Source organism: Phalangium opilio, unplaced genomic scaffold (assembly GCF_054372755.1).
Source record: "Phalangium opilio isolate 3A_F unplaced genomic scaffold, DU_Popi_V2 ptg000390l_1, whole genome shotgun sequence".
Classification (NCBI taxonomy): domain Eukaryota; kingdom Metazoa; phylum Arthropoda; class Arachnida; order Opiliones; family Phalangiidae; genus Phalangium; species Phalangium opilio.
This window is the reverse complement of record NW_028324234.1, coordinates 1,570,001-1,575,000: the sequence shown is the minus strand read 5'-3', so window position 1 is coordinate 1,575,000 and position 5,000 is coordinate 1,570,001. Positions and strand designations below refer to the sequence as shown.

The window sequence follows — 5,000 nt, the reverse complement described above, 5'->3', positions numbered from 1 at the left end:
CGTGTATCCAAGCACTTTAATTGAATTTCAGTAAATGGGTTATGTATTGCGGGTATATATAGTTTTAGTGTACGGGAAAACCTCAAAATTGTTGTTTAGCGCCCAACGTGTCGCTCGACCCCACGACCCCGAGATTCAGAACCTCGTGCCCTACCGACTAAGCTAGCCGTGCTCGTATCCATGCATTTTTAATGAATTCCAGTAAATGAACAATCTTTAGCGAGAATCTAGAGTTTTAGTGTATTGGCAAAGTTCAAAATTGTTGCTTAGCGCCCAACGTGGGGCTCGAACCCACGACCCCGAGATCAAGAGTCTCGTGCTCTACCGACTGAGCTAGCCGGGCTTGTGTCCAAGCATTTTAATTGAATTTCAGTAAATAGGCTATCTATTGCGGGTATATCCAGTTTTAGTGTGCGGCAAAACCTCAAAATTGTTGTTTAGCGCCCAACGTGGGGCTCTAACCCACGACCCCGAGATAAAGAGATTCGTGTTCTATCGACTGAGCTAGACGGGCTTGTATCCAAGCATTTTAATTGAATTTCAGTAAATAGGCTATCTATTGCGGGTATATCCAGTTTTGGTGTGCGGCAAAACCTCAAAATTGTTGTTTAGCGCCAAACGTGGGGCTCGAACCCACGACCCCGAGATTAAGAGTCTCGTGCTCTACCGACCGAGCTAGTCGGGCTTGTATCCAAGCATTTTAATTGATTTTCAGTAAATGGGTTATCTATTGCGGGTATATCTAGTTTTAGTGTACGGGAAAACCTCAAAATTGTTGTTCAGCGAATAACGTGGGGCTCGAACCCACGACCCCGAGAATAAGATACTCGTGTTCTATCGACTGAGGTAGCCGGGCTTGTATCCAAGCATTTTAATTGAATTTCAGTAAATGGGTTATCTGTTGCGGGTATCTCTAGTTTTGGTGTACGGGAAAACCTCAAAATATTTGTTTAGCGCCCAACGTGTCGCTCGACCCCGAGATTAAGAACCTCGTGCTCTACCGACTGAGCTAGCTGGGCTTGTATCCACGCATTTTAAATGAATTCTAATAAATGAACAATCTTTTGCGAGAATCTAGAGTTTTAGTGTATTGGCAAAGCTCAAAATTGTTGCTTAGCTCCCAACGTGGTGCTCGAACCCTCGACCCCGAGATTAAGAGTCTCGTGCTCATCCGACTGAGCTAGCCGGGCTTGTATCCATGAATTTAAATGAATTTTAGTAAATGGACTATCTTTTTCGAGAATCTAGAGTTTTAGTGTATTGGCAAAGTTCAAAATTGTTGCTTAGCGCCCAACGTGGGGCTCGAACCCACGACCCCGAGATCAAGAGTCTCGTGCTCTACCGACTGAGCTAGCCGGGCTTGTGTCCAAGCATTTTAATTGAATTTCAGTAAATAGGCTATCTATTGCGGGTTTATATTAAGTTTTAGTGTGCGGCAAAACCTCAAAATTGTTGTTTAGCGCCCAACGTGGGGCTCGAACCCACGACCCCGAGATTAAGAGTCTCGTGCTCTACCGACTGAGCTAGTCGGGCTTGTATCCAAGCATTTTAATTGAATTTCAGTAAATGGGTTATCTATTGCGGCAAAAACGGATTTATGTGAGAAGAACGTTGAAGGTAGCAAATTCACTACCCATCCTCGCATACTTTATTGAGAAACGTCGTCTGCTTATATTTTGACTCCACCCACAAATTCTGTATATCTCTATTTTCGTGGTTAAATATATAAAGAAAGAAAAACTAGATGCTTAAAAAAGAAACATCAATTATTTATATTCTTAACTTTAAAACTTAATTCCACTAAATCGGGAGTTATATCGCATTGTTGTCCACTTCGCTTTTTTACCACTGGCGCAATTTCGGAAAAAATATTTAACCACAAAAATAGAGAAGTCTCTATACACAGAATTTGTGGGTGGAGTCAAAATATAAGCAGACGAAGTTTCTCAATAAAGTATGCGAGGATGGTACCAGAGGCCAAAGCTATGATCCCACGTTCTTAGTGCATAAATCCGTTTTTGATTGCGGGTATATCTAGTTTTAGTGTACGGGAAAACCTCAAAATTGTTGTTCAGCGAATAACGTGGGGCTCGAACCCACGACCCCGAGAATAAGATACTCGTGTTCTATCGACTGAGGAAGCCGGGCTTGTATCCAAGCATTATAATTGAATTTCAGTAAATGGGTTATCTGTTGCGGGTATCTCTAGTTTTAGTGTACGGGAAAACCTCAAAATATTTGTTTAGCGCCCAACGTGTCGCTCGACCCCGAGATTAAGAACCTCGTGCTCTACCGACTGAGCTAGCCGGGCTTGTATCCCCGCATTTTAAATGAATTCTAGTAAATGAACAATCTTTTGCGAGAATCTAGAGTTTTAAGAATTGGCAAAGTTCAAAATTGTTGATTAGCGCCCAACGCGGGGCTCGAACCCACGACCTCGAGATTAAGAGTTTCGTGCTCTACCGACTGAGCTAGTCGGGCTTGTATCCAAGCATTTTATTGAATTTCAGTAAATGGGTTATCTATTGCGGGTACATCTAGTTTTAGTGTACGGGAAAACCTCAAAATTGTTGTTTAGCGACCAACTTGGGGCTCGAACCCACGACCCCGAGATTAAGAGCCTCGTGCTCCACCGACTTAGCTAGTCGGGCTCGTAACCACAATCCTTTAATTTAATTTAAGAAAATGAACTATCTTTTGCGAGAATCTAGAGTTTTAATGTATTGGCAAAGTTCAAAATTGTCGCTTAGCGCCCAACGTGGGGCTCGAACCCACGACCCCGAGATTAAGAGACTCGTGTTCTATCGACTGAGCTAGACGGGCTTGTATCCAAGCATTTTAATTGAATTTCAGTAAATAGGCTATCTCTTGCGGGTATATCCAGTTTTAGTGTACGGGAAAACCTCAAAATTGTTGTTTAGCGCCCAACGTGGGGCTCGAACCCACGACCCCGAGAATAAGAGTCTCTTGTTCTACCGCCTGAGCTAGCCGGGCTTGTATCCAAGCATTTTAATTGAATTTCAGTAAATGGGTTATCTGTTGCGGGTATCTCTAGTTTTAGTGTACGGGAAAACCTCAAACTTACTGTTTATCGCCCAACATAGGGCTGAAACCCTCGACCCCGATATGAGAAGTCTCGTGCTCTACCGACTTAGCTAGTCGGGCTTGTAACCAGAAACCTTTAACTTAATTTAAGTAAATGAACCATCTTTTGCGAGAATCTAGAATTTTAGTGTATTGGTAAAGTTTAAAATTGTCACGAAGCGCCCAACGTGGGGCTCGACCCCACAATCCGGAATTTAGGAGTCTCGTGCTCTACCGACTGAGCTAGCCGGGCTTGCATCCATGCATTTTAAATGAATTCCAGTAAATGAACAATCTTTTGCGAGAATCTAGAGTTTTAAGTATTGGCAAAGTTCAAAATTGTTGATTAGCGCCCAACTTGGGGCTCGAACCCACGACCCCGAGATTAAGAGTCTCGTACTCTACCGACTGAGCTAGTCGGGCTTGTATCCAAGCATTTTAATTGAATTTCAGTAAATAGGCTATCTCTTGCGGGTATATCCAGTTTTAGTGTGCGGGAAAACCTTAAAATTTCTGTTTAGCGCCCAACGTGGGGCTCGAACCCACGACACTGAGATTAAGAGTCTCGTGCTCTACCGACTGAGCTAGCCGGTCGTGTATCCAAGCACTTTAAATGAATTTCAGTAAATGGGTTATGTATTGCGGGTATATATAGTTTTAGTGTACGGGAAAACCTCAAAATTGTTGTTTAGCGCCCAACATGTCGCTCGACCCCACGACCCCGAGATTCAGAGCCTCGTGCCCTACCGACTAAGCTAGCCGTGCTCGTATCCATGCATTTTAAATGAATTCCAGTAAATGAACAATCTTTAGCGAGAATCTAGAGTTTTAGTGTATTGGCAAAGTTCAAAATTGTTGCTTAGCTCCCAACGTGGGGCTCGAACCCTCGACCCCGAGATTAAGAGTCTCGTGCTCAACCGACTGAGCTAGCCGGGCTTGTATCCATGAATTTAAATGAATTTTAGTAAATGGACTATCTTTTTCGAGAATCTAGAGTTTTAGTGTATTGGCAAAGTTCAAAATTGTTGCTTAGCGCCCAACGTGGGGCTCGAACCCACGACCCCGAGATCAAGAGTCTCGTGCTCTACCGACTGAGCTAGCCGGGCTTGTGTCCAAGCATTTTAATTGAATTTCAGTAAATAGGCTATATATTGCGGGTATATCCAGTTTTAGTGTGCGGCAAAACCTCAAAATTGTTGTTTAGCGCCCAACGTGGGGCTCGAACCCACGACCCCGAGATTAAGAGTCTCGTGCTCTACCGACTGAGCTAGTCGGGCTTGTATCCAAGCATTTTAATTGAATTTCAGTAAATGGGTTATCTAATGCGGGTATATCCAGTTTTAGTGTGCGGGAAAACCTCAAAATTGTTGTTTAGCGCCCAACGTGGGGCTCTAACCCACGACCCCGAGATAAAGAGATTCGTGTTCTATCGACTGAGCTAGACGGGCTTGTATCCAAGCATTTTAATTGAATTTCAGTAAATAGGCTATCTATTGCGGGTATATCCAGTTTTAGTGTGCGGCAAAACCTCAAAATTGTTGTTTAGCGCCAAACGTGGGGCTCGAACCCACGACCCCGAGATTAAGAGTCTCGTACTCTACCGACTGAGCTAGTCGGGCTTGTATCCAAGCATTTTAATTGAATTTCAGTAAATAGGCTATCTCTTGCGGGTATATCCAGTTTTAGTGTGCGGGAAAACCTTAAAATTTCTGTTTAGCGTCCAACGTGGGGCTCGAACCCACGACACTGAGATTAAGAGTCTCGTGCTCTACCGACTGAGCTAGCCGGTCGTGTATCCAAGCACTTTAATTGAATTTCAGTAAATGGGTTATGTATTGCGGGTATATATAGTTTTAGTGTACGGGAAAACCTCAAAATTGTTGTTTAGCGCCCAACGTGTCGCTCGACCCCACGAC

General features: G+C 43.6%; 15 non-coding genes across 15 annotated transcripts in view; all 15 read right to left on the bottom strand.

The window, feature by feature from the left end:
- TRNAK-CUU (transfer RNA lysine (anticodon CUU)) overlaps position 1 on the bottom strand; it is a 73-nt gene extending 72 nt beyond the window's left edge. The window contains exon 1 of the tRNA in view: position 1. This exon is cut by the window's left edge and continues 72 nt beyond it. This is a non-coding gene — a tRNA (tRNA-Lys).
- Positions 2-270: 269 nt separating this feature from the next.
- TRNAK-CUU (transfer RNA lysine (anticodon CUU)) lies at positions 271-343 on the bottom strand. Its single transcript has one exon. It is a non-coding gene; the product is annotated as a tRNA-Lys (tRNA).
- Positions 344-612: 269 nt separating this feature from the next.
- Positions 613-685, bottom strand: TRNAK-CUU (transfer RNA lysine (anticodon CUU)). The gene has a single exon. It is a non-coding gene; the product is annotated as a tRNA-Lys (tRNA).
- Positions 686-1,287: 602 nt separating this feature from the next.
- On the bottom strand, positions 1,288-1,360 carry TRNAK-CUU (transfer RNA lysine (anticodon CUU)). Its single transcript has one exon. It is a non-coding gene; the product is annotated as a tRNA-Lys (tRNA).
- A 100-nt stretch (positions 1,361-1,460) lies between these two features.
- Positions 1,461-1,533, bottom strand: TRNAK-CUU (transfer RNA lysine (anticodon CUU)). Its single transcript has one exon. It is a non-coding gene; the product is annotated as a tRNA-Lys (tRNA).
- Positions 1,534-2,408: 875 nt separating this feature from the next.
- On the bottom strand, positions 2,409-2,481 carry TRNAK-CUU (transfer RNA lysine (anticodon CUU)). Its single transcript has one exon. It is a non-coding gene; the product is annotated as a tRNA-Lys (tRNA).
- Positions 2,482-2,750: 269 nt separating this feature from the next.
- Positions 2,751-2,823, bottom strand: TRNAK-CUU (transfer RNA lysine (anticodon CUU)). Its single transcript has one exon. It is a non-coding gene; the product is annotated as a tRNA-Lys (tRNA).
- A 98-nt stretch (positions 2,824-2,921) lies between these two features.
- On the bottom strand, positions 2,922-2,994 carry TRNAK-CUU (transfer RNA lysine (anticodon CUU)). The gene has a single exon. It is a non-coding gene; the product is annotated as a tRNA-Lys (tRNA).
- Positions 2,995-3,434: 440 nt separating this feature from the next.
- Positions 3,435-3,507, bottom strand: TRNAK-CUU (transfer RNA lysine (anticodon CUU)). Its single transcript has one exon. It is a non-coding gene; the product is annotated as a tRNA-Lys (tRNA).
- Positions 3,508-3,605: 98 nt separating this feature from the next.
- On the bottom strand, positions 3,606-3,678 carry TRNAK-CUU (transfer RNA lysine (anticodon CUU)). Its single transcript has one exon. It is a non-coding gene; the product is annotated as a tRNA-Lys (tRNA).
- A 267-nt stretch (positions 3,679-3,945) lies between these two features.
- Positions 3,946-4,020, bottom strand: TRNAK-CUU (transfer RNA lysine (anticodon CUU)). Its single transcript has one exon. It is a non-coding gene; the product is annotated as a tRNA-Lys (tRNA).
- A 97-nt stretch (positions 4,021-4,117) lies between these two features.
- TRNAK-CUU (transfer RNA lysine (anticodon CUU)) lies at positions 4,118-4,190 on the bottom strand. The gene has a single exon. It is a non-coding gene; the product is annotated as a tRNA-Lys (tRNA).
- Positions 4,191-4,288: 98 nt separating this feature from the next.
- Positions 4,289-4,361, bottom strand: TRNAK-CUU (transfer RNA lysine (anticodon CUU)). The gene has a single exon. It is a non-coding gene; the product is annotated as a tRNA-Lys (tRNA).
- Positions 4,362-4,630: 269 nt separating this feature from the next.
- On the bottom strand, positions 4,631-4,703 carry TRNAK-CUU (transfer RNA lysine (anticodon CUU)). Its single transcript has one exon. It is a non-coding gene; the product is annotated as a tRNA-Lys (tRNA).
- A 98-nt stretch (positions 4,704-4,801) lies between these two features.
- TRNAK-CUU (transfer RNA lysine (anticodon CUU)) lies at positions 4,802-4,874 on the bottom strand. The gene has a single exon. It is a non-coding gene; the product is annotated as a tRNA-Lys (tRNA).
- Positions 4,875-5,000: the final 126 nt, after the last annotated feature.